A 25757-nucleotide genomic window follows, 5' to 3' on the forward strand; every position below is an offset into this window, starting at 1 on the left:
ACACAACATCCTGGATTCATGGCCTGTTAAAATACTTTTGTACAACCATTATAGATATGTCAGAGGCTACATTCTTTGGTGCATTGACATTAAGAGCTGAACTCACTGAGGACAGAATAATTAATGAAGAAATCTAATACTGGAACAATGCAATTAACAAGTCTTTCAAAGTTTCATTTCCTGGGGAAAATTATTGGCTTTGAAAGAATCAACTTGTCAAAACTTCTTACAGACAAGAGGTAGAAACTACATGAAAATACCAGTCCCAAGGCATATGAGAAGAGAACTCCATGTCCAAAGCCAGCAAATGTCAGGGTGCTCTTCAGGGAGAGGGATCATCTGCTTCTCAGGCACTTGCACACTGAGATAAGGCTTTGCATAGCAGGATGGATGTCCCTATTTTAGGTTATTTTATAAATATTTTCTGCTCAACATGAAAAACTGAATTCATGAAAGCTTACCAGTCCCTGGCCAACAGTGGCATGTTTTCTCTGAAGAACAGAACTGCACACAGTGTGTGGCCAATGTGGTCAGTCAGCAATAGGAACATGCAGCTTAGGGTGCAGACCAGAAGGCATCAGTTGCCAAACTGTATCCCAAAAACAGGAGGTAGCTCTGAGCCTGGCCACTGGCTCATAAGGATGCAGAGATGCAGTTAGCTTTGGAACTAAAGTACATAGCAAAATTCTCAGAGAGTTTTCTATTCACATACAGCTTCAGTGTTTCCCCTCCTTTCCTGGTACATCAGTATTCAAGATATTGTCAGTGTTCTATTTGTTGCCCTAGTAGAAATGCACATCTTTCATATTAACATCACTCTTCTTTAACATATTTTTTATTTTGTGGTTTCTTTTTTCCCTTCAATTAAAAAAAAAAAGAAAAAAACTAGAAATGCACACCAATGCAGCTGAATTGTGATGAACTAAATCAGAGAAAACACTCAGTGTAAAGAATTAACTGCTTTAGATGTGATCCATAAATAAACAGGGTACTGTATTATCACCAAAGCAAACAAGAGGAAAAGGGAAAGACACAGATGTAGGTGCATAGGAAGATCAGCTAGAGAATAGAGAGATTCTTACTAGTATACCTAACAAAGTTGCCTCAGGCTCCACATTTGCTTTCAAAGTAATGAAATTCTATTACGGGGCAGTAACCAACGTGGCACATAATTTTTTTGAGGTCATTTAAAGCCTGCCTGTTAAACAAACATTACTCCAATTTTTTCTTCCAAGGATTCATAATATTTCCTGTATACTTTCAGCAATTTTTTGTCCTATCTGTCTCCTAAACTGTCATTTTGAACCACTGACAAGTTGTTTGCCTAAAACCAGAACTGTTTTCACTACCTTTGTTATTAATATTCCTTAAGCTACTTTTCAGCTTCAATTCAGCTGCAATAGTTTTTCTTTTAGTACAGGTCCACTGTACTTTACCTTGGATCTCAACTGAGCTAGAATACACAATGTCATGTGAACAGTAAAAAACAATATAGCTTAACTTTCCCAAAGTAGGTTGAATCAGGAGGTTTAAGAGTAATCAAAACCATATTTTTAGTAGCAAGCAGAGCCAATAGCCACTGAAGCTTTATAAATACATTCATACCCACATTGAGCTTCATTATAAAAAAAGCTCTCACCCAGGCATACTAAAATCTTTGCTGTAGAATGTTGAATAATTGGGGAACAAATAAATGGAAGAATATACCAATCTTCATATCAATAGCGACTTGTAAAAGGATCCCAGTAAAACAATATGAATCCTCTGACTTTTATCAACTTTTTATGACCTTCTTAGCACACATTAGAAAACTTGAAGGGCTTTCTACTGAGCAGGGTTTTTTTGTTTTGTTTTGTTTTGTTGTTGGTGGTGGGTTTTTTTGTTTTGTTTTTACAGAAGTGCTTATTGCTTATAGTCTTTGGGTGAAACGTGATTTCATACACAAACATATACAAGCATGCAAGTGCCTATGTGTTTTTAGTAAAGTCTGACGATAAACATTTTGGACCAACTTAGTCATCAGTAATGCCAATAGAAAGGTCTGTCAGTTTGACTTTGTCAGCAAGTTATTCTACATTTGTGAATACATCCGTTTAAATGCAATATGACATTTCTTATAATATTTATGTGCATATGTCTTTACAGGATTTGTATTTAGAACCAATCTAAATTTAAACTGCTATCACTGACATACATATCATATTACACATAATATAATCATATACATCTTTGTATGTGTTTCCATTCTTCAAATTACTTTTCCCCTCCCCTTTTTTCTATTGGGTTTCTTTTCACTGCTGACTACAAAAACCTATTTATCAATATAAGTGGAAGTTATCTGAATGGCAGCCAATGTAGAACAGAGTCAATAGCAATGATTCATGGCATTCTCTTTTTCCCCTTTACTTTTTTTGAAAGTATTCAAAGCCCATACAGACAAGAAATTAATTCCCATCCTGTGCGATGGAAATATTGCTCACCCTTCTTCACCGTTCTGCATTGGAGGGACATGAAATCCAAGTGATTTAGCCAAAGCTAAATGCTTTCCTCATCTCAGGAAGGTGACACTGTGCAGTTCAGCTGAGTTGTGGCTACCTGAAAAACAGAAGAATCTGGTCACATATGCCTGAAATCAGGTATTTTTAAGTTGTTCTAACCACAACATAGGCTTTGCTAAGCTGAATGATTTCACCATGCTGAATTATTTCCCACGTTTCTTTGTTACTCCAGTAAAGTCAAAAAATTCAGGAACTGCAGAGTCATATGATCCACAGAAGAGAGAATAATGTGGTTTCTAAGAAAAATATTTATTACCAAGAAAGCTATTTTGATTTATTAAATGACAGCTTCCCATCAGTGTTTGTTGATATGGTGCTCGAAACAACAATGGCTATATAAAGCCAGGATATTATTTGTTTAGAGACATCCACTTGTGTTCTTCTTAATAGAAATATCAGAACATGACAACGCCAGGTTCGCAGAAGCTCATCCAGGAATAAACTCCTGAAAATTTATTTTCCTAGAGCATCCGCTAAGGCAGTACAGGCACTGTGTCTCATTGCCAGTCTTCTAACATTAGATTTATAGGATGTTATAATTAACAACAGGTGGGCAGACGTGCATAGCAAGCAAGCTGAAAAGACTAGCAGCTCAGGAGCCACTTCTGAATCAAACTTTTCTCAGGATAAAATCAAGTAGTAATCTTGGTAGGTTTTATAGTTGCCTTATTTATTTCTTAATTTAATCCTGCCACACACTCCCTTTTCCTTTTTTTTTTTTTAGTCAGAAATTAGGGACCATCTCTGTATACCCTACATTGCCTTTATGGTTACTTAACTTTTCCACTTTTGTGTTTACCCACCTATAAAGTGCAATGAACTACACTTCTTTATCACAGAACACTTCTTGGAGAACTACAGACATGTCCATGCACCAAGTTTTTGAATGATACAGATTTGAGATATTTACATCTCCAGTATTCCAGCTTTCTCACATTCTGTACAAATAGCACAAAGGAAAAGGTTCAAGGCATATAGAGCCTCCACATCAGTTTTGAGAGAAGCAGATCTTCACCTTAGGACTGAATGAGAGGGAGGAAAGCATTGAAAAATGGGAATCAGCAAAACAAAAATATATCCTAAATGAGTATTTGCAGAGTTAAACAGGAACTATTCTGTTTATGAAGTTATTTCTGATGTGAGAATATATATGCAGCAAAGTGTGCTGGGAAAGGTGGTGGCTTTATTTACCCAGCCAAAGGAGGACACATATCCCAACTCTTCCAATGTACTAATCTGATGTGACCGTGATATTCACAAGTTACTTGCGTATTATAACATAATGAAAAATAGTAATTGGATAATTGACTACGTATCCTCACTGAGGGTAGAAAATACTGTAAATACATTAACTGATAGGAAGACATACATAGGAATGTTCAGGAAAAAAAATCAGTATTTGTACTATAGAAAGAATTTGAGATTTTTATGGATACATTCCACACTCTGCCCAATATAGTTTCCCAAGTTTCTCTGCAAATAACTCTGATACATGAGATTAATTTCTACTAAAGACTTTTTAGGGTGCTTCTTTCCTCCCATTATGCCCCCAACTCCCATCCACACTTGAACCATTAAAGTTCATAACTTACTTCTTCTTCATTAGAGAGTAATGACCATCATTCTAGCTTTATGCTACCAGGCTGCCAACATGAACACAGGGTGGTAGAATTCTGAGTTCTTTACAGCGTAGGGAGTTTAAACTCTTCAAGAACTCTTTTCACATTAACTGCAGAAGAATATATTAATTTTTCCTGAGTGTATGGGATCACTGTAGCCAAGGACTGGATGTGAGTGTCTGGGAGAACCCAGGCTGTGACAACGTTAGGTAAGTGTGCACCTACCATACACCTCCATAATGGAAAGCAATCAAGTTTATGCCCATCTTTATAATTCTATAATACTTGTCCCAAATCCATCAAACATTAAGTTGCATGTTATTCAGCACAGCCCAAACTGGTACCATCATTTTGGATAACACTTAATTTCATTGTGAATCAGAGTCTCAACAGATTTTGTTGAACTGCTTTATTGCCTAAGCAGTGACTGTTGTAACAGTGAAGTTGTCCTGCTTGTTGCAGAGTTTGCACTTGATTAAAATTCACATAGCAATGTTTATCTATAGCTGAGACACAAGTTGCCCAAGGGATATCTTGTTACTCTGGGTAATTAATCAGAGGTGATGGGAAATTTTTCTTAATGTTCTTGGTAATCTCCAGGGCATCATCCATGAGTGAAATGTTGGCCTCACTGAAGTGGAAAGCAAGTTTCATCAGTAAGCAGGATAGGCCAAGATTTTTCTCACAAAGCACTTAACGACCTGGTGTCATCTGGCAAAGTTTCTCTGTGCAGTCCTTTTTCTGACTTGGAGAAATAGCACATTTCTATTAAATATTTCTTATGCATACATACCAAGACCCTTGTTTCAGTAATCAGACATTTTAAGGAGGGTTCTATACATTCTTTAGGGTAAGTAGTTTTTAAAAGGCTTGAATCTATATCCAAATAAAGTCTTTCAGCTCTGTGAACGTGAGATCATATCCTCAATTAAAAAGAAAGAAAGAAAGGCAGACAGAAAGACAGACAGACAGAAAGATAAACTGTTTCTGTATTTGCAAAAGGAAGATAAACAGGACTATCAAAATGTTCGGAGATTCAAGCACATCACTTTAAACAGCCTGAAGACTTCCACTCTGTAGAGTGAAGCTAAGCTCAAAGACAATTATTTCATTTTTTAGGCAAAACATGCCTTCCTTCTCTTTATCAGATGCCCAAATTTAGAGATCCAATCACAGGGTTACTCAAAATAATCAGTTAAAAACAATCTTCATCCAATAACATTTTATTTTAATGGACATAGATTTTAGAATTTATAAGTGTAGAGACCAAATGAACATATGTTTTTCTTATTGACGTACCGTAGGATAGTTAAACTTTTGCTGGACAGAAGTAGTAGGAATTTTAAAAAGACTGAAAGTATTTCCAGTTCAAAAGTGGAATCCTCCCCAACCCAAAGAACTATTTGAATCTGTCCTAGACTTTTTTTTTAAACAAACCGCTCAATGATTTAGACAAATGTTAAGATTGCTGAGTCAGTTTCAAGTGGGTTTATTTCCTCTATTCAGCTCTTTCAGTTGTGATTTATTGATCCTAACTCTGAAAAGTGAATTAGCACCTACTTTGCATGTTTAATCAACTATTCATAGCCACCCTTGCCCTTAAAACAATATTTTTCCTCAGCTGTATCTATCATAAACAAAGATATTTTAAGAGATGTAAAATACTCAAAATAATTGAATCATGAAAAGTTATAGAACGTAGGACAGAAGTATACAGGCTCAGGTAGAATTTGCCCGATTTTTCATTTACATGTTGCTACAACATAGAAATGTTTTCAAAACAGTAACTGCTGAACACAAACAGGTATTGATGGATGGGTTTACCCAAGCTCAAGAAGGGCTATAACCTTCACGTTCCTTCTCTTGATTGGCCTCTGGCTCAGACTAAATTTGTCTCAATTAAGAACACACTGTGTTAATGTTGAATGCTCTGATTTTGAGAGCTTCAGGATATTTTCATTGTAGCAGGAACAAACCAAATGCTTGTTTTCTTAAAAGACTTGGCAACATCATGAATTCTAGCATGGGCTTTTCAACAGGTTTGTTCCTCATTATGATAGCTAACTCAAGTTCTCCATAAGAGGCTCACAAAGGGATCAGCACTTTTATGAGTGTAGCAAAAGTATTTGGCTCTCAGCATTAACTGCAGCCTTGAAAGTCTATCGTAATTCATTGCCATATCTCTGATCCAAAAGAGAGCCCTTCTTTACAGGTAGATTCTTAGATGGATGTGGTTTGTTAACATTGTTACTTTCTTCTAAATGAAAATTAATGCTGGTATTTTGCTTTCACACTGAGATATCTTCCTTACTGAGTATTTTATAAAATAAGACATTACTGGAGCAAAAGTTAACACATGGACCAAGAAGGTACACATTTCAATTGCAGGACTTGGATGCAGAATCTACACCCGCATTATTCAGGCACCTAACATCCACTGAGCAGGAATCAGGCCACCCACAACCTGTGTAAGTCTGAGTATAAGTTGTTTTCATGTTTCCCATTTATGAAAACACAGTGATGATGCACCCCTTAACATCAGTTAGAATCGTTAAGGTTGGAAAAGACCTCTAAGATTATCTAGTCCAACCTTTACCATAGTACTGACAAGTCCACCACTAAGCCATGCTACTAAGTTCTACATCTACATGTTTCCTGAAGACCTCCACAGATGGAGGCTGAACTATTTCCCTCGGCAGCCTGTTCCCACATCACACAACCCTTTCAGTACAGACTTCTCCTAATATCCAACCTAAGGATAGGATGGCAAACTGATTACAGCTTATGTAGTAATGACATGCCAAAGACTGCTTAGGAATACCTACTGAACTCAAGGATAGACCTACATGATTTCTGTTGTAAAGAACTTACAGTCTTGCCTACCTGAGCTGTTCATGTGCCCTGTGACCCTGACCCAAAGCAGACATGCGTAACTCAGCCAGTGGAGTCACCACCATTGGCATGAGTCTTTCATGTGATGTCTTTTAAACTGGGTCAGAATTAATTATCTGCTCTTATTTAGTCTTTGATTTGTTGAACTGAATCTTTTATTTATGCAAGTGTACACATGTGCCTGTACACATGATAATACATGAGTTGTTTTTGAGAAAGACAATAAAACATCAAATAAAATCAAAAGACAAATTGAAACAATATAATCTTCGCTGTGTTTGACATATACAAATAAGGGATAGGAAAGATGATGGCTCTTTGCGCAAGTAAATTATACCTTGTAGGTGAATGGCACAACACTAAAACCATCACATTTACAACTCAAAGGTATCTTCTATGTTACTGTTCCCTTATTAAATGAATGAGAACAAAGTCAGCTGAAGACCTACAGGTGGTGTATGCTTGCCTTTAAACAAACCATACTCACACTAGCTTAAATCCATAATATATAAGAACTCTTACTGTCATTATTTTAGAAAAAAAATCTGTTGTGGCAAGGGAGAGGAGAAACCCAGCAACATATTGGAGACATTTACATTCTGCAGAAGTAATAGTGAAATGTCACTTTGTGATCTTCACATTCCACAGTAATCTTGGCTCACCTGTGTGTCAGCCAAATAGTTTGACTTGAACAGAAGCTGCAGTTATATGCTTTTGAAATACTATACTCTGGTTATGTCTTTATTCCCTCTCTCTTAATTATCTGTTTTCCAATATATTTCCACAGCACACAACTCACAGAGAAATTGTAAAAAAGACATCACAGTCTACAAACAAAAAGGTCAGATCCTTCATACCCCAACTCCTTTTGACTTTCAAATCCTTTTTTTTTCTTTGTCACAAGCATTTATCACATGCATTGCTTTGAAAGGCTCTTCCCTTTTGAAGTTAGAAATGCCCTTTGCATTGGTCTACAGAGCTTGTTAGCAATTTCTAAAAAATTAATAGTTATGCTTGATTATGTATTTCGTAATAATTATTTTTTATGTGAAATCACCATGTTTAAAGGCCAGGCAACTCAGCAACTCTTTCATGATAAGTGTTGTAATGCGATGTTGAGCACCTTGATACATATTTATTTTTTTAAAACATTTTGCTTCTTGAAAAAAAGATATAAATGTTTCCATGTAATTGGTAAAATATCCAGAAAATACCCAATTAGACTGCTTTCTAATGAAGGTAGCTGGACACCATCTCTTGGGACTTTGGTTGTATTAGAGTTTCTCGAGAATATATGTGAACTGCACTTCTTTGAACACTATGTTCCCTACTACTTCTTTGAACACACTATGTTCCCATTTACTCTAAAGTGTTAAAAGTTAAGAAGGGGATGAAACAAGTCAATCCATTTCCTAACACATGCGGACAGTTTGAACTCAACAGTGCATTATAATCAACCTGGCTTCTGCTGTTGGCAGAGCTCCAACAATAGCTTTCTGGGACATGAAGCAGGGCTATCAGCCCACTGCCAAAGCCTTCAGAGCAGGAACCTCTCCATAGCATTTCTCTCAAGCTCACCAAGGTCTTCATGTTCAGGACTACTTATTGCAAACAACACAGACCCACCAATCCTCCTCTCTATTTGATGTATCAGAGTATTGGCCTTCAACTACAGAAAAACAAACAAAACCAACCTGTAGATAATGAGATAAAAAGACTTTGGTAGTTGTCTACTGATATTCCAACCATTAGACTGGTATTTTCCAAGCTTTGGTCCATGTTTTATTTTAAAATGAAAGCCATAGTTCTCACAGGATCTGAATTCATATAAAATTGACACCATTTATCTTAAAAGGCAACTGTGCCAATGCTGCCAACTCTTAAAAAGTTTCTATTTAAATTATAGATCAAAACAAGCAATGAACAGAGCTGCTCGTGTAATTAATGCTGTAAGCAGAAGTAATTCAGACTCAGAAGTTCAGACAGACTTAGGTCCTAAAATCTGGTAGGGTTCTACACTCATTTCCAAGTGCTGTCCAATGCAATGCTACTCAGCCTTCTGTTGGGAGGCAGTGAAACACGGCCTCTAACTCCCTTCAGCACTTAGTGGGGCATATAAATACCTCTGAGATCGAGTGGGCACTGCACCCAAGTGCATTTCATCCTGTTAGAACATAGCATTTGAGTAACTAGCCTTTAAAAATTTGTGTGTTTTTTTTTTTTTAAAAAAGCCTTCATTCCATGAAGCCATCAGCCTCTGTCAAAAAATTGAACATCACATGAAAGCAGAAGTTCGGATTTTGTGAAGACATTTGGGAAAGGATATTGGTTTAATTGCAATATCCTTGTCCAGCTGAGAAAGTATATGCAACAAGCTCCTGCCTACCACAAGCAACCCCATGGAGAATTTGTGATGCTAAGCACTTTGTAATGTCAAGGCTTTTGAAGAATTATTATCCCAACTTTACAGGTTTACTTGTAGAGGATCACTAATAGTAGACCACAAGAAACTGAAGTCTTACTGCCCCCAAAACTCCGCATGTGCACACTGCAGAAAACAGCTGTAACTGCTCGTACTCCACCACAGTTCTGGAAAGGAGGACAGGTTACAGGAAAGGTCAGAATTTGATTAGCCTTGGGACTGATGGATCAAAAATAATTATCTTTTACAAGAAATAATTCCCAGTTTACAATATTTTAGAAATAAGTAGGAAAAAAAAAAAAAAAACAGCTAAAGAGATCTGGATTGTTCTCAAACCTAGACAAGTTAAAGATGGAAAATAATTAGATCATCCAGCCCATTTCCCTGCCAATGCAATATTGTTCCCTAAAGTACATTTCCTAGTGCTTGCCTTTTTTTTAAAAAAAAAAAAAAAAAAAAAAAAAAAAGTCCCTTGAGAAGGGAGATTCCAGCATTTCCTTTGGACACATCCTGGCACACTGTCAGGGATGTTTTTCCTCCCTCTGTTCAGCCAGGCATTTCCTTTTCGTTTCACCCTACCTATTTCCCTCTTCTACTAAAGAACTCTTCCTCCTCCTTGGTGCCAGGGCCCTTCAGGAATCCAGAGGGGATGCTCTACTGGCAGGAACAGGCATTCCCAGAAAAATTATATTCCACAGTATGGAAGCTTATACCATCATACAGTTTTAGAAGAACATTCCTGTAGCCTACTGTTGTTTACAACTTTTTGCATGCCAGGTGGGAAGAAAGCATCTGGAAGGTACCCTAGCATCTTTGAACATTTTTAATGCAATAATTCTTCACTATGAACTTTGGGGAGAGTCTCTGTTAAACTCAAAGCTTGACTGCCTTAGATTAAGTCAGGAGGACTTCTGGGAGAGACTCCCACAATGAGCAGTGAGTTCACCATATACTTTGTAACTTGTGATTTGTCCCTCTGAATAAAGTGGCCTGAAGAAAGAGCAGAAAAATATAGAACTGTTCTTAGCCCAGTGGGGACTGAACACAAAATTAACCTTCTGTGCTGTATGAATATACTCAGGAAAGTATGAAATACAAATACAATATTCACATGCAACAATTACAGTCCTGCTATAGATGCAGTAGCCCATGCAAACTCGTTCCAAGCAGTTCTGTTATTGACAGAGCAATTGTGAGAAAAAAATTACTGCCATTCAGCAGGCTGTCTGCAAACTCAGCATCATGAAATCCTTGTGTGTGTTTGTGGAGAGATCCTTCTGCACTTTCCACAAAAGCTGTGGCTCGCAAGGAACCACAGGCCAAATACAGCCTGGGTGTTTTTAGACGTTTGAAGAATCAGGTCAAGGCAGGAATTTAACTGTGGTTTGCTAAGAGGAAGTGTCTTCTTGTTAACCTTGTCAGATTGAATTATATAGCCTTCTAATGTAAGCAGTCCAAGTCTGCTACCTTGATGAAAGCATTGTACTATAGGTCATGATAAATATCATTCCTGAACTTCAAGTTTAGTTTTGCCTTCAAGAGGCCTAGCCAGAGCACTTAGGAATATTTTCGTAGAAGAACAACAAATGTTAAAAATCCTTTTGTTCTTCAAATTTGAGCAGGTGGACTTAGTTGTTGGTCTTGCAAAACAGCTTGCAGGATGGAAGGATTAAGTTTCCATTACATAATTCAAGAGACTGGCTAAGCATAAAACAAAACTATGAAAAAACTGGTTGTAACTCTGTCCATCTCTTTGAAGGGATAGAAATATTCTTGGATGTGTCTTTTGTTTTGACACATTTATACTGATTACAAGTTGAAGGGTGAAGTTGGAACATTACTTCCTCCAAACTCCCTCAGTCCCCATTTGTTCTAGCACTGTCACTGGCAGAATCCTTTTCACAGCAAAGAAGCTTTCTCTTTTAACGTAATTGCTCTTGGAGATGTTCAAGCATCCAGACCACACAGCTGAACATGGTGAAGAGCTGTGAGAAGACCTTAGGACTGCATATCTAAGATTTTCTGAAAGAGACTGTAAGCACTAAAGCAGAATCGATTTGTGCAAGGTCACGCTGTCAGAGTGTACCTCATTTCTGGTGGAGAAATCCAGATATTCAATGACGTGTTAGCAGCACGAGGAGAATCCCTCCTGCCTTGGCCTTGCCCAGATGAGAGCAGCCACCTCTTGGCACCAGTGTTGTGTGCGGCTCGTGATGGCAGCACTCTCCCTAAGGAGGGGCAGTGAAGGCCCATAGGGCATGCTGGGGCTTTATCACTTGGCATTTTCCCATGTAATTGTAGCTTTTCCAAGAGCCCTTTCCCACTGAACTGTGGAAAGGCAGAGCCTGGGAAGGCACTGGAAAACTTGTCCCATTTGCATGCATGAGCAAGCTTCATCCGCCCCACAGAGCATTTCTGACAACAAATAAGGCACCCTAAGCTAAATTTTAATCTACGCCCTGAGAGCCAGTCAAGTGAAGAGCAACCACACGCTTCAGCTGAAGGTTATGTTTATGGATAGGGTTGCAGTTTGGGCAAGCCACCTGTTAGAGTTCAAGTTAGCTCAAGGGTAAAGACAGCAGAAGAATAATGCAAGGTCCTTAGGGTCAACTCAGTATTCTCTATCAACAACGCTCTGTCTTAAGTTTAAAATAAAATTTCTATTGAATAAACGGTCACAGCAAGTGGCAAAATAAAAAATCCTCTTCATTAGAGCAACGCACGTAAATTACCTTCCATACTTCTTTCTTACTCTGTCAAATCAAATCCACAATCTGAAAACTTACTAATCAAAGCACAATTCCCCTCAAAATTCAGGTAAGTAAAGAAATCTGATTTGAGGGCTTTTTACCCTCTATAAACACCAAAATGGCCAGGTATATCAGAACTTGTGAAAAATGCATAAAATTAGAAGGGAGAACAGATTTTCTTAGGCACTTGCACCACTTCCACTCCCATCCACAAAAAGAAAAAAAAAAAAAAAAAGCTTTTTTCCTACATCTAGACCCTTCCACTCTCAGAAATCAAATAATTCATGTATACAGTCATTTAGGAATTCACCACCAAAAGGAGAAAAAACAAAGCCACACACACACCAAACAGTGATCAAAGAGTTTGGCAGGTATAAAACATAAATATGGGTGAGTAATATTAAACTGCTTAAAGCTAGCCAGTTCACATCTTAGCACATCCGAGATAGGTGATGTCTGTTTAATGAGCCATCCCATCACCTCTCAGAACAATGTTTTCTTGTAGCATATTTCCTGTTTTCCTCTCATTGTACTTCAGAAAAGAGGGATGTCTCTTCTTCTAGTCAGAGCAGATAATTCCATAGCCAAAGGTACTGCTTTGATAAATGCAGAGGAAGAAAAAGCTCCCTAAGTCCAAATTCCCATGAATAAACATATCAGGCGTCTTACGTACACTTTGCAACAGCTTCCAAGCTCATTGATGACATTGCCTTAAAACAATCCAGAACAGAGGGCGAAATCGTGTAAGTATAGCAAACTAATTTGGTTTTTAATTTTTTAATGTCTAAAATAACTCTCTATAATGCAATTATGTTGTTCCTGGAAAAAAAACTCGCTGCAGAGCCAGATTACAGGCTGTTTCATTCCCTTTCCAGCCAGCAGAAGAATCCCTACTTATCAGCCAGCAGACTTGTAAGGAAAATGCCCTCTAACTCAGTTGTGAGCAACTTCAGGAACTTCATGGCTCTGTATTCACACCTGTGCAAACCACCTTCTTTAATAAGCCTTGGGTTTTGTTTTTTGTGTTTTTTTTAATTATTTTTTATTTTTTATTTTTTTTAAATTTAACAGAACAATTGAAAACCCCTGTGGCTCAGCAGGTGTTAGCCTTCATCTGCCAACAGAAGCTGGCTTGATATAAACCATTTCCATTTCAGCATTGGTTGCCATTCCATACCATTTACTTCTCAGCTGCTGCCTTATCCCAGCTCTGTTAGTTGCTCCACGCGATGGAAACTATCTCACTCAAAGTGCAGCACGTGGCAAGCAGGAGAGGCTACGAAAGCTGATGAAAGCTCATTGCCACTTATGCAGCCCAAATTGCTTCCTCAGGTTTTACAGTAACACTACTGAGACCACAGCTTTCCCAGCTCTATAAACAGCAACACAACCCACCACCCTTTGGGTGTAAAATGATTGATGATGGCACCTAACTGCAAGGGTCAGAGGGCAAGTTTTGATTGCAGAAGTCATAGCCAAGAGGTTCTTCCAACAAGAAATGCCAATGAATATTTAACTCCCATGCAAAGCAAACACAGTGTTAGGTGCTGATAACACCTGGCCTCCCTGTATGATCTGATACTTAATCTCTGCCAGTTGCATAACGATTGCTAAAATAAATATACAGTGAAACTACTGAGTCCTCTGCTTCCACTTCTGCTCCGCCCCTCATTCATGCTTTCAAGAGTTTCTCCAAAAGAGAGGAAAAGGGGCATAGTGGTTCTTTTGACATGTTTTGACTTGGGTACCTCATTTTTCTATCTGCTTTCATTAATTTACCAGAGTGCACACGATATGTAGTAACATTGTCCAATGATTTAAGATAAGTGGTAGTATTTAGCTTAACATGATCAGTCTCTGCAGAAGAAAATTTCCTCAGACACTAGCACAGTTAATTGCACAATGTTCTGAGTCCCTCTTTGTGTTGTCCAACATGGACACTCCAAGTGCTTCTCAGGAGGACATATCTACCAGGCAGACTGCCTTGTCTTCCTGAAGAACATTTTGAGATATGAACTACCTAAACTGCATAAATAAAATCATCGAAGACCTGAACTCCAAATCTGTTTTCACTCTACTGAATTGTCATCTTTCTTTCTTTCCTTCCCTTTTTAAACATCTTGCACTTATCATGTAATTTCATGTCAAAATTTTATAGTTGTCATGTATTTTGGAGATGACATATATGGCTTGTTAGAGCAGCTTCCCACCTCTATGGTAAGGTCTACTGAGTATAGCAAATTAAGAGTTTCTTCTAAACAATGTGCAAATTCTTCTATTTAGACTGCATTTATTTTATGGGTTTGGTAAGGGAACTGAGTTCCTGCTTTTCTTATGAGCATCTCATGGAAGGAGTCCAATGCAGTAAGAAACGCATCAAAAGCAGCAACGAGAAGGCTCTATTATTTAGTAATTTATTTCCCGCAGTTAATTCCTTAGCTGATTTATCTGATTTCTGACTGATTTCACGGGTCACTGGACTTGCCAACACATTTTTGCTCTAAGTCACTTCCTTGCCAGACCAAAAGAAAAAAAAAAAGACAATGAAAAAGTCTTCAAAAGGGGAACAAGCCTATCTTCTGGTCTTTCTACGTCCACTGCCAAATACACGACAGGATAGGAAACAACTGCAAGAGGCAATAAAAGGGGCACGTGTATTTTTCACAACATATGCACTTATCTGCTATATTCCATGGCAGATAATTCAATGCACAGAATTTTATGAAGTACTTCAAAGCCAGTAATACTGGACTCCTAAATCATGGGTCAGCACTTCTTTGTAGTGCACTATATGTATGTAATGAAGGTAGCCTCTGAGCTAAAAGGATTTATATTCTAAACTAGATCCTCCAGTTCTCCTCCGTCCAATGCTTTACAAACCTGTCGACATTAAAACCCACCTTTGAAAGTGAGGACAATTCTTCTTGCATTTAAAACATAAATAATAACATAAAAATATTCTGTTACTAGATACTCAGGTTATTTCCTGTAATAAACATAACCAGAAATAAAACAGCATAACTCCCACTATGACAAGTGCTCCTTGATAGAAGGACGCTTCTTAATGTTGTGCTAAGTCCAGATTAGACAATGGCTTTCACTTCCTTTGTTGGGACACCATTCACAGTTTTCTACAGATAAGAAACTTGGAAAATTTTAGCATTTATTTATTTCTCCCCAGATTTCATTTTGCTTTGCTGCTGAAACAGACTGGTTTATTTTCATCTGTAAGATCTTACATTTATTAAGGGATAAATCTATGGTGAATTTAAATGCTAACACAATCAGGGTGTTTACATGGGGTCTTTGCACAATGTTTATGAGATGAAGTAAAACCCAGACGTGTTCTGTTTCTGATTTGTATAACGAAGATTGCAGTGCAGCTAGGAAACATACTTCAGTGAGTCACATCTTGGAAAAGAAAAAAGATAAATGGCTAAAAATGCAATAATGGTAGGTTATCAGGAAATAAACACTGAGCTGGCAAACTTTGTCATTCTGCTTGCAACCACTTCTAGTCCATGTCTAGGATGTGCCTTCAACCACCCAGCTGAAAAATGACAGTTGTTACTCTTGAAGACATTACACCCATAACAAAGGCAAACGATAACTGAATTAATTTTTCTGCTCTCCTGTATTCAGCTGACTAAGTGTATAGGGGCTGAGATTCCAGAAATACAGGAATGCATCGTTTCAGCCTCTGGCTGATCAATAACCCTTCACATTTACTTTCAGATCTCAGAATTCTTTGCAAACATAATGAAAACCTACCACTGATTTAGTCTCCTAAAATAGATAGCATTATACTAGCTTCCCCTGGTATGAAACTGAAGCTGACAGGAGCAAAAGTGGCAAGGATAAGCGCTAACAACTCTGTTGGTATCATGATACATCTATGGTGTTTTTATTAGTCCAGATGTAAGCGTAACATATTCACATATAAACACCAAAGAAGAGAGAAAAGGCTGCAATAAGTCATGAAATGCAATTCATTTGTCAAAATGAAATCCCTTGTTGGGTTCAGAAATGTTTCCCTCAGCTTCTACCTTTTCACCTCATCCTTATTTTTTTGGCTGGGGTCAGAATGGTGTAGGAAGTCAGTCCAGTGCTTCTTTAAAGCAGAATTGTAGGCTAAGTCCTGTGAGCCACTTACTGGCAGTGTTTGTCTCTGAACGTCTCCTGTTCTCTTAAACACATTCCCACAGATGGATCCTTACCTGAAGCAACCTTTTAAAATGTAATAAAAGAACAGCTGTTAGCTACATACATTACATTTTCAAGCTTATTTTTTTACTCAAATATAATACTGTCATCTCTTCAAAGTTGCTAGGAATTTATTTTGAAGCAGAAGTAAAAGGAAAGATATCCAACAAGTCATCTGATTTATTGCAGTAACCCTCTTTTATATGCAGTGTTAAAGTGATCATGTGCTTGGCTTTAGAAATGTTAAGTATTTCAATTCAGTGGAAAGGTTTAAAGGAATAAGTTATACACATATGCTTTTCCAATTACATCAGTATGTTAAAAGAAGTTGTTTTTTTAAAAAGTGCTAAATCACTGTATAGTATGTGCAAGCTAAACCAAAAGTTTACTTCAGAAAGAATATTGAAAAGATGTATCCTCCAGGCTAGATAGCAAAAGCTTTGGCACTTGAAATGGATCTGGAATGTTTCTACATGTAGGTGTGATTCAAAACAGTATACACACATTTCCAACAGCAAGATTTGTAATTCCTCACCATCCTACCAAAAATGCTAAAGGAGGCTGATAGTTTGTACACCACCTTGGCTGAGCCTGTGTTCACTGGTGCCAGACATCATTCCTAGTGTATTCAGCCTTTTACATGGATTTCAGGACTCTGTAGCCAAGAAGTCCCTAATGCTTTTGTAGAAAATGTTATTCTTGAGGAATATTGCATGCAGGGCTTATATTTCTTTTTTTTTTTTTTTTTTTTTTTTTTAAGATAGAAAGCGTTGTTTATCTCAGTATGCTGTTTCCTTGTCTATTCATCTATTCATCTACTCCCCACACCCCAAAGTAACATTTGAGCTTGCTGGACAATTTGAAATTCATCTTGACAGAGGTCTAGAGTCTAAAGGAGAATTATATCCTTGCACAAGTTCTTGAAAATCAGTGGGTAAAGACACAGCTTGGCATGCCCACAGAGGGAAAGGCAGACAAGATTCATCTGTTAGTCATTCAGTTTGGCCTCCGGAAAGTAAAGAATGTAAATCCAGAAGAAATCAGAATTCATTAGTTTTGCTGCTCACATAGCAACTTGGACAATCCAGTTGGGTGATGCATTAAAGGAACCATTTGGGATCCAATCCTGCTCCTTCATTACTGAGGCAGGAAGAGAGCCTCAGTGGAAATACTGAGAAAATACAGTTTAGAAACTCACTTAGATTCTTCTCTGACACTACATCTACCAAACATCAGTTTGTTTGTTGCCTTTTTTTGTGCGTGTGGGTTGTTTGTTTGTTTAAGTGTCACAGGACAGTTACATGTTGCAGAATAATGAATTATTCTTTAGCAAACATCTGCTTTACTAGGCTATCCCTCGAGGAACCAGTTTAAACTGATGATACCAAAAAGCAATGGTCAACTCATTGCTCAGTTTTAGCAAGCAGGACATTCCAGGGTGATGTGCACAGCAAAATAAATGAATTGAACTACATCACCTTTATTGCCCTAACTTGTTTCGTAAAATCATGCCAGAATTGTCCCGTTGGCAAACCTGGGCTACAGCAGTTGGGGTGAGATCTAAAGCTAACTGCCATTAGCAAAGCTGACGTTTTTCTGTTTAGACTCCAGACTGAGCTAAGGAGAGGTGGTAAAGTGAATTAGGTACAGACTGGCCTTAAGGAAAGAAACTGTAGGAATAGCCTAGTTTGGAAAAACAAACAAAGAAACCAGAAAGGAATAGGAGTTCATTTTCCATTTTGAAACTGCCTTTTGCTAGCATCATTGGCTTATGGGCTAGGTTAAGGTTTTAGCCACAGGTGTTGCCATTCAGAGAGGCAGGCTTAACAGGATAGCTGAATGAAACAACAGGTTGCCACAGTAAGGGTAGCACTGAGCACAGCATATTCAACATACACACCACACTCTTGTTATTATGCTGAGATAGCTGTGTTCCTGAACAGCTTCCATTCCTCTGCATTATCTCCGTTCAACAACCTGCCTCAGCAGCACATGTGCCTCACTCAGTTGGTTAGGGTGAACAGTAATTATTCAGATCCTCTTAATTACGTATGTTCTTCTCAAGTGCATGTGCTAACTTCTGGTCCTTATGATACTCATTCATCTTCAGCAAATACTCCATACACAAGGTTCTTTGAATATTTTTCCCCACCCTCACCACAGCACATAAGGAACACATGTTGCCTGAGTACAAGTCAGATGTTAAGACAAACACAGAATTTGAGGAAGGAGAACAGTCTCATATTTTGCCTTTTTAAAGGTAGAATTAGTCCTTCCCATTGCTCATTTGCTTTTCCTCCTCCTCAAACTCCCATTTAGTAACACATGATACTCTTAAAGACAACATAAAGCACCTCAAATTTTGAATGAAACAGATGACAGAAAAACAGAGCAACCATCCTTCTAGGCTACAGATATCCTATTGAAATGAAAACAGATGCCAATACCACGCCAGTGTCTGGCGAGATAAACACGTATTAAATTTACTTGAAGGAAGAGGTAAAGAGATCATTGGTCTCTCGCTAAACAAAGACTTGACAGGCAGAAAAGCACTATACAGGTAGTAGGAACCTGAAAGTTTGCCATGTATTTTACTGTATTACTACTATTAAAGTATCAGGTTCTATGATACCATTTTTTCATCACTTCCACTCATACAGCTTAGGGATTAAGCAAAATGAATAACAGAATGCCTTATAAAATAATAGGACATGCTTAGAAACATTAAAGTCCAACATTTTGAAGATAAGTAATTGTCATAGTTTCACCAGAGTACAGGAAAAAGATGATAACAGAGAGATCTTCACGCTGCCATAAGCAGTGTTGCCTCATACAGCAATACATACCTTTCCCTTTAACACAAAGCCAGAGTCTCTTCTGTCTTGCCTTTGTAGTTCAGAATCTCTAAACTACGTCCACTGCAAGCATATTTCAGGCTCTGTAATTTTCAAACACTTTTATTAAGTCCTCACACTTTTATTAAAGTATGAAATCCATCCTCATGGGGTTTGTTTTTCCATTCTGCCTTCAGCCAACAATCTAACTTTCAAAAGGAGCTTTGCTTAAGGTGAACAGGCACAGACACGTTTCACAGTATCCACAACTGCTTTCCCACCTGAGGTTATTTTCAAGAATGCAATCTCAGTCCAGGCAGCCCTATTAAGAGGATGCAAAATAGAAGCAGGGGACTATGGCCTTTAAACTCTCTCTTTAAAAATAGAGACATCACAGTTACAAGTGTTTTATTCCTCATCACAGTATTTGCTGTTATTAAACCCAAAGCAGAAAAGGAAGGGGACAGATGCACCACATCAATGCATTTCTAGAGTCCTTGGTGCAACATGTCTCTTCTTGCTTTTTATAACCCTTTAAACCATGGGAAACACTCATTAAATTACTTGGCCCATAGTTGTTGACAAAAAGGACCCTCAGAGTAAAAACACAAGCTACTTTTCTTCCCATCCCCTAAATAAACACAGCAAGTAAGCGTAACAGCAAGCTTATTGTACTCCATCCTCTACAGCTATCTGCTGAGGTAACACTGGCAATCTTTGTGAAGTTGACATGCCATCAAAATTTATAAAGCCATTAACCATTTTCAAAGCTATTCTTTAACCCCCTCAAAAACTATTGCATTTGGGTTACATTTAGTCCATATCTTTCAGGGCTTTTTCCAGCCTTCCTGAAACACGAGGGTCATAGGCAGATTTACTAAATGAAGTGTAAAATTCTAATGTGATCCACTGATTCCAGGAGATGGGGACCTAAGTAACACCTTTGTAACATCTCTGCCTCAGTTCTGTTAACAGATACAGGATGACGAAAAAGTGTATGTATACACGGTATAGAAAACCAGAAAACTGGCAAATGAATTCAGAAATTATTAAATGCACCTGTAACACACACACGCACAAAAAAAAAGTAATCCAGAGAACTTTTTAGGGGCCTAGAGATACACAAAAAGCAAGGGCAGAGAGTCAACTAATAACATTTTTACAAACAGAAAATAACTTCAGATAATTTTTAAGACATGTTTAAACTCAAGCAAGTATATTTGATTTTTCACCTCCTTTCAATCATACACATTTAAGTCCCTAGGATCTAGGAAAGTTCATTTCATAGGCACAGAGATACAGTATACATGTCCAAGTATTAGAAGAAAAATCTTTCCTCAGAGAGCATTTATTTTTCTTCCAAACTGTGGTATTGAAGGAAATGTTATCGGCATGAATCTTTATAACTCATTATTACTTTTCCCCCCTAAACAATTACATTTTAACAACAATACAAGCCAACTTCAAAAGCCTCAGTATTCCTTCTGCTTCAGAAACTTTTACTCAATGTCTCCTTGAGAGCACTGCGGAAAGAAAAAAAAAAGTATAAAAAGAATAGCAAGAATCAAAAACACCAGTTGGAAGAAGGAGGTATAGCAAAACTGCAGCCAGCTCCAAAATGGTCCCTCTAGGGTTGTATCTCCTTGGCTATACCAATAATGATGAGAAAGCCACAAAAAAGAAAAAAAAAAAAAAAAAACATAATGGGAAAGAAAAAAAATCTTGCTACAGTCTTGCCAGCTCTTTAGTTACATGGTATTTTTCATTAAGAGCTAGATGTCCTCAAGAGACTATATGATTTTTACCATTTTCATTTGGAAATAGAAAAGTATGCAATTTGACTTCTTCCACAATGACAAATATGTATGCTACATTATAAAGTCTCAGAAACCAAAGAAAGCAGCAAGCGACCACATCTCCTAGATAAAAACATACACTTACATACAAACGCAAGCACACACAAAAAATAAAAATAAAAAAAAAATCCTTCTACTTTCAGCTTCTGAATCATTTGTAACGACAGAGAGATGGCAATAATCAAACACAGAAAAACAGCTGAGGAAAAGGCTAAGTGAGACCAGGTGCACCTCATTGTAGAGGCTTAGGTTTGCAGGGAAGGAGTTAGCAAGTGTTTTGTATCACCACAATACCTTGTTGAGATTTTTAGGATGTGCAAGTTTCTCCCTGCATCTTTATTTTTTGTGCCTTCTTTTGTTATTACGTTCACTATCAAGAACAATTTTGAGTGTTTTTCAAGTGCTTTTTTTCAAAGGCAAACTTTGGAATCTGAATGAAGAAAGATGTTAGTGCTACATATTCCCATCCCTACACTCCTATGCTAAGGATGTGCTTGAATCCTGGAAGCTAGTCACACTCTTATGAATTCAATTTTTTTATACTGAAAAGTCGTGAACCTCTCTGACGGCTTCAGACATGAAACCTGAAGTCAAGCCTTCCCTTCCATCAAGCATTACTTCTCCCATAATAACTCAAGAGCAAAGTTTGTTGCTCAATGCCATTCCATGTAATAGTTAATCCAGACCTGACCTTATAAAAACTGGCCCCTGTACATTCTACTTCAGGTGCTGTTTGGTTGGGGAAGAGCTGATCCCGGTACTTACAGGTATTAGTGATTTGCTTACAATCTACAGTCTCCTCTGAAGCCAGTCAGAATGAAAAATACCTGCAAGACAAACTAGCTTTATCCACACATAAGTATTACCATTCATAAAGTATTACTATTCATGTCATTACAGCAAATCAAGTTGTGCCAGGGGAGGTTCAGGTTGGAAATGAGGAGACATTTCTTCTCAGAAAGAGCAGTCAGGCATTGGGACGGGTTGCCCAGGGAGGTGGTGGAGTCACCGTCCCTGGGGGTGTTCAAGGAAAGGTTGGACATGGTGCTTAGGGACGTGGTCTAGTGGGTGACGTTGGTGGTAGGGGGATGGTTGGACCAGATGATCTTGGAGGTCTTTTCCAACCATAATGACTCTAGGATTCTATGATGAACATATCTTAAACATTCAGCTTACTTGCATGCATGTAATAGAAACTCTGTAGCTTGGTGTAACACCTAGTCCCCAACCCTAGCACATAAATACTGAGTGTCTAAACCAAGGTGTTTAATCCATACGTGGCCACAAAATGCCGAGCACCACTACTTTCTCAAGTCCCTAGAAAATTTCTGATGCTCACAGATTCTGAAAAGAAGGTTGCTTATTAGATGCCAAGCTTTAAGCACTGACATTTGGAAAATGTTGGCCAAAGCTTCTTGCTTAAGCTCTAGGGATCTTGTTGAAGGAGTTCATAAACATGAAGCAAACAAGCGGTCATTGTGTGGGCTGAAGAACAGCACTGTTTGAGATGCACACAAAAGGAGCATTTTGATTAAAGGATGTGATACCAAGTCAACATTAGCTTGAGGTTGCTGAGAGGAGGCCACCAGATGACTGATAAATGCAAATACACCCATAGCAGATGTTTCTCATTTCTGTGTGTTATTGCTTAAATATCATGAGTTTTCTTTTGCCCAACACGTGGCTTAAAACATCCGAAGTCCTTTACAACATACCTCAGGGCTCAAATAATGCATTGCCTTTTTCCCAACATGATAGGCAGCACTGTAAATAATGAAACAGGACATTTTTAGAAGAGTTGTTAGAAAAGGCCCAGATGCTTTAAATGTACCCTACTTACTTGAAATTTGACCCTTTTCTTTCTCTTCTGTAGCAAATGGCTCTTCCCTTCTAATTTTTTTAGGCATCATTCTGGCAAAAGCAGAGATTTCCCTTTATCCATCACAGCTTTCACCATTTTTTTAACTTAAGATGGTATTTTTCTGCTGTCTAGTCTCCATAATTCATGACCATTTGCCACAATCTTGACAACAGCAATAAAAAAAAATGTTTGCAGTTGTTAAACACAGGGTTATGTTTACAGAGGTCTTTAACAATCTTTTCTTTTTTTTACTTGCAACTTATTTTTCATTTGAACAATCAGTGATAATTAATAAAACCAATTTCCATTTTTTGTTCTTGCGATCAGTCTTCACAGCTTGTGGGCACATTGCTTTAACTGCTTCAAGTTTCCCACATATCAAGTGACTGGAATATATATTTTCAAAGGAGGCAGTGATTTTGAATATTTGGCTTCCCAAGTGCCCAAATGGAGACCATGCAGCAAGGCCAGCCCTTCACCAAGTGCTGACTACCCAGTTCTGAGAATAAGATCGCTTCAAAATGTCTCAAATTGAGCATTAGGCTGTTTTCAAAACTTAGGCAAAAGTTGTCATCGTTTCTATCAGATATAATACTGGAGTTAGTGTTAAAAAAAAAAAAAAAAAAGGTAAGGGAGATGAGACATAAATGTTCACTGCTTCTACAAAACAGGTTGCAATTTTCTGTTTGTGACAGCATCATCAATATCTATTGCTTTGGAAGTTACAGCACTCTAGGATCACTAATAAAATGCTGAAATCATAATCATACAAAATCCTTTTCTTTTTTTTTTCTGTTGATTTAAGCTGGAGGAAGAGGAATAGAAGAAATCAATAACATATGAGCAAAATTATCTCTAAATGGAGTGTTTAAAAATGTTTCCATCAGGCATCAGCAGACTGGTCTTTACATGAAAGCCAAGTATTAAATGGCATCTATTTTAAGTTTTGCATTCCAAGAGAGAAAACACGAGCCAGATAAGTTAGTCTGTGTTGACATGTAAAGTACATCACTCCCATTAAAAGGGCGGGCAGACGTGGATCTAAATGACCCAAAAGATTCTCTGTGACTCAACTGAATACCAGAGAACAGAAGCGTAAATGAATTCGACCATTGGTAATTCAATTGTAGACATTGCACCTCTGAATCAGCCTGTATGTAAACTTCCACTAGACAAAAAACACCTGGAAGAGCTCTGCTAAGAGGGCTTGATTCTTTGACAGCTTTGGATGACAGCCTGCATAAACAGAGAGACAAGAGAGACATTGTCCTCTTTTTTTTTTTTTTTTTTTTTAAAACTACAGCATTGTTTTTAAGATCACTTCCAAAAGCCTGAAGGACTGAATTTATAATTACAGAGCCCTTTCTACAGGCACACCGCATACTTACATGCATGGTGTTTTCAATATATGCTTGATATTTTCAGCATCCTTCACTCCAAATAGTGCTGTTTTTCTTTCAGAGTTTATACTTCATTTTCCCCTGAAAGCTCTAAAATTAAAATTTTTGCACACCCAAAAACTCCACTCCTCAGCTATTAATCTCATGTATGATATCACTTCCTTTTGTTGTTTATAAGCAAGAAGGTTGTTCAGAAACGTCCCAGATTTGTGTATTCTAAGTGAATTGAAAATAATAATTTAATCTTTACACAAAATAATTAGAAAATGAACATGATGTCAAACTACGACTGGTTTCAGTAGCAAAGACAGTAACTGATTAACTTCGGTCTGCTTAACAATGCTGTTTAAATTCTTCCTGCCTCCCCCTAAAGTCAATTATTTTAAAACTCAAGGGATTTCTCTTATGCACATCTGCGAATTCAATGTCAGTTCCAGGCTCACATTTTGGTGGTGAATCAAGCTGGCCTCAGTTCACCCAACAAGAGGCCAGTTTTTACCAGACAAACAAATTGAGGTGACTTAATACTTGTGGGGTTTAAGTGACTGATATCTGGCATATTTACTTGCTTTCACCATCCTTTTTCCACCTCTAATGAATCAAACATATTACTACATACTGTTGACAAATTGAAGATGATAGGAGAGAGCAGATGAGATAGACATTAACAATTTTAAACCAAGGGTGCATGGCTTCAGTCCCTAGTATCCGACACCACTGGTTCTTCAAAGGGAGGCCTTCATTTTTTGGAAAGGATTGAGAAACTGAACTAAGGTTTAAGAATTTTCTTCTCACTTAAAATAAGTTAATGGGAAGCTAAGCACGGAATAACTTCCAAATTACTGCAACGTCAACATTAACTATACTTGGTAGTATATATAGAATTACTTAATATTAGTTATCAGTATATAGCCTCTTCTTATAAATGTTGGTAAACTGATATATATACATATATGAAATTGTTTACCCACACTTTATATTAAATATAAGGTTTGATTCATCTTTTTAGTACAGATTTGAACAGTACCAAAAAAGCCAATTTTACTTAAGTGTCTTGTTGTGAGCTAAGCCAAGTTACTACATTAAATATGAATTGATATGAACTGGATTTTTTGCACTGAGTGGGAATGATGTTGGGCTGCTAGCATCTCCAAGCAAAGAGACACTTGCCTCTGCACAGAGCTGAGCAATAACAAGCCAGGAGACCGAAAGCCTGGCGCTACCAGTGACTTGCTGGGAAACTTCAGGGAAATGCTTCTTTCTGTTTTCCATTGCTTTCCTGTTTTCCTGGTAATAACAAAAATCAGTCAAACTTTCTCTAGAAAGTCTTGTGGCTGTAAGCTACTGGTTCTTGAGCACTAA

The 25757-nt window shown here is 37.7% G+C and overlaps 1 protein-coding gene across 9 annotated transcripts in view; it reads left to right on the forward strand.

Moving 5' to 3' along the window:
- Positions 1–25757, forward strand: part of COL8A1 (collagen type VIII alpha 1 chain) — an 87926-nt gene that overhangs the window by 16195 nt on the left and 45974 nt on the right. The window contains exons 3-4 of one of the 9 annotated variants that reach the window (XM_040545278.1): positions 6566–6645; positions 7857–7910. The exons of 6 other annotated variants lie outside the window; for them this stretch is intronic. The gene's annotated coding sequence lies outside the window, so the exon portion shown is untranslated. The remainder of the gene's footprint in view (positions 1–6565; positions 6646–7856; positions 7911–25757) is intronic. 2 more of the 9 variants (XM_040545273.1, XM_040545279.1) reach the window with 2 other exon arrangements.

This window comes from Cygnus olor, chromosome 1, assembly GCF_009769625.2.
Source record: "Cygnus olor isolate bCygOlo1 chromosome 1, bCygOlo1.pri.v2, whole genome shotgun sequence".
Taxonomy (NCBI): Eukaryota; Metazoa; Chordata; class Aves; order Anseriformes; family Anatidae; genus Cygnus; species Cygnus olor.